The sequence below is a fragment of the Ascidiella aspersa genome, chromosome 5 (genome assembly GCF_963924565.1).
Source record: "Ascidiella aspersa chromosome 5, kaAscAspe10.2, whole genome shotgun sequence".
NCBI classification, from domain to species: domain Eukaryota; kingdom Metazoa; phylum Chordata; class Ascidiacea; order Phlebobranchia; family Ascidiidae; genus Ascidiella; species Ascidiella aspersa.
In genome coordinates, this window is record NC_139451.1 from 10,094,714 (window position 1) to 10,097,213 (window position 2,500).

General features: G+C 59.2%; 2 non-coding genes and 1 pseudogene across 2 annotated transcripts in view; all 3 read left to right on the forward strand.

Moving 5' to 3' along the window:
* The window catches only part of LOC146143050 (small subunit ribosomal RNA), a 1,811-nt gene extending 651 nt beyond the window's left edge, over positions 1 to 1,160 (forward strand). Inside the window, exon 1 of the ribosomal RNA XR_014500257.1 lies at positions 1 to 1,160. This exon is cut by the window's left edge and continues 651 nt beyond it. This is a non-coding gene — a ribosomal RNA (small subunit ribosomal RNA).
* Positions 1,161 to 1,407: 247 nt separating this feature from the next.
* LOC146143051 (5.8S ribosomal RNA) lies at positions 1,408 to 1,561 on the forward strand. Its single transcript, XR_014500967.1, has one exon. It is a non-coding gene; the product is annotated as a 5.8S ribosomal RNA (ribosomal RNA).
* A 248-nt stretch (positions 1,562 to 1,809) lies between these two features.
* Positions 1,810 to 2,500, forward strand: part of LOC146143052 (large subunit ribosomal RNA) — a 3,679-nt pseudogene continuing 2,988 nt past the window's right edge.

Consider the following 2,500-nt stretch of genomic DNA (forward strand, 5'->3'; position numbering starts at 1 on the left):
AGGCGGCCGGTCCGTCGCAAGGCGTGTACTGGCCGTCCTGGCCTCACCTCCGGTTCTCCGCCGGTGCCCTTGACTGAGTGTCGGCGGCGGCCGGAACGTTTACTTTGAAAAAATTAGAGTGTTCAAAGCAGGCGATTCGCCTGAATAATGGTGCATGGAATAATGGAATAGGACCTCGGTTCTATTTTGTTGGTTTTCGGAGCGCGAGGTAATGATTAAGAGGGACAGACGGGGGCATTCGTACTGTGCCGTTAGAGGTGAAATTCTTGGATCGGCGCAAGACGAACGACTGCGAAAGCATTTGCCAAGAATGTTTTCTTTAATCAAGAGCGAAAGTCAGAGGTTCGAAGACGATCAGATACCGTCCTAGTTCTGACTATAAACGATGCCAACTAGCGATCGGGGGGCGTTAGTTTTACGACCTCTCCGGCAGCTTGCGGGAAACCAAAGTCTTTGGGTTCCGGGGGAAGTATGGTTGCAAAGCTGAAACTTAAAGGAATTGACGGAAGGGCACCACCAGGAGTGGAGCCTGCGGCTTAATTTGACTCAACACGGGAAATCTCACCCGGCCCGGACACAGTGAGGATTGACAGATTGAGAGCTCTTTCTTGATTCTGTGGGTGGTGGTGCATGGCCGTTCTTAGTTGGTGGAGCGATTTGTCTGGTTAATTCCGATAACGAACGAGACTCTGGCTTGCTAACTAGTTACGCGACCCAATCGGTCGGCGTCTAACTTCTTAGAGGGACTAGTGGCGTTTAGCCACACGAGATTGAGCAATAACAGGTCTGTGATGCCCTTAGATGTTCGGGGCCGCACGCGCGCTACACTGACCGGATCAGCATGTGCTCGCCTTGGCCGACAGGTCTGGGTAACCCGCTGAACCCCGGTCGTGCTAGGGATAGGGAATTGCAATTATTTCCCTTGAACGAGGAATTCCCAGTAAGCGCGAGTCATTAGCTCGCGTTGATTACGTCCCTGCCCTTTGTACACACCGCCCGTCGCTACTACCGATTGAATGGTTTAGTGAGGTCCTCCGATTGGACCTGGCGCGGCCGGCAACGGTCGAGCCGGCGTCCGAGAAGACGATCTAACTTGATCATTTAGAGGAAGTAAAAGTCGTAACAAGGTTTCCGTAGGTGAACCTGCGGAAGGATCATTAACGGTCTCGCAAACGCTTCGGCGAACGCGAAACTCGGACAAGCGAGAGAAAAAGTTTTTGCTACCCGGCGCCCGACCCGCGAGGAGCGGCGCTCCGGCCGGCGATTCGGTCACCCGGTAATGTTTGCGCGTCGAGTGCCGCGGTGCCGCGCGCTCCGGCTTCAAGCGTCGGCCTGGCCGACCGCTCGGCGCGGTATATTTTGTCACCCTTTAGTGCGAGGCACTGTGCGAGCGAAACAATCGTGGATGGCTCTTGGCGGTGGATCACTCGGCTCGTGAGTCGATGAAGGACGCAGCTAGCTGCGTGAATTAGTGTGAATTGCAGGACACATTGAGCATCGACGTTCTGAACGCAAATTGCGGCCTCGGGTCAATCCCGGGGCCGCGCCCGCCTCAGGGTCGCGTTGCAAACGTTCCGCGCGGGGATTTCTCCGCGCGGCTGCTGCGGCGTCGGACGCGCGAGCGCCCGTCCCGCTCAAGACAGCACGGCACGATGTGCGACGATCGCGACCAGAATCCCGCGCGGCGGCGGCGAGTCGACCTCGAAGAGGCCAACGGCTGGCGGCTCAAGGGCGGGAATCGAGGTGCGCGGCGGCGCGCGGCGCCGACGGCGAGCGCGGAACGGGAAGAATAGTCCCGGTCCTTACTTTCGGCCTGAGGTCGGACGAGGCTACCCGCTGAATTTAAGCATATTACTAAGCGGAGGAAAAGAAACTAACGAGGATTCCCTCAGTAACGGCGAGTGAAGCGGGATGTGCCCATCGCCGAATCCGCGCGCTTTTGGAGTGCGCGGAATTGTGGCGTACGGAATTCGTCACGGCGCGCTTCGCCGGTCGCCCGCGTCCTTCTGATCGAGGCCTTGTCCCAGAGCGGGTGTCAGGCCCATGGCGGCGACAGGCGGGCGCGCTACGGCGTCTTCCCAGAGTCGGGTTGTTTGGGAATGCAGCCCAAAGCGGGTGGTAAACTCCATCTAAGGCTAAATACGGTCACGAGACCGATAGCGAACAAGTACCGTGAGGGAAAGTTGAAAAGCACTTTGAAGAGAGAGTTAAAGAGTACGTGAAACCGTCGAGAGGCAAACGGGAGGGCCTGTCGGGTCGCCCGGTCGCTTTCAGCCGGCCCCCTGTCGGCGACGTTGTCGTGCGGACCCTCACGGGCCGCCGGCGGCGCCGCCCGATCGGGGACCAGCGCACTAGCGCCGGGCGAAGGCCGCGACCGTCTGGACGGCGGCGAGAAGGCCGCGCGCAAGGTAACCCGGCCTCGGTCGGGTACTATAGGCGCGCGTGTCCGTCGGCCCGCCGTTCGGGCGAGGAGAGATCGCCGCGTCTGCCCTTCGGGGCC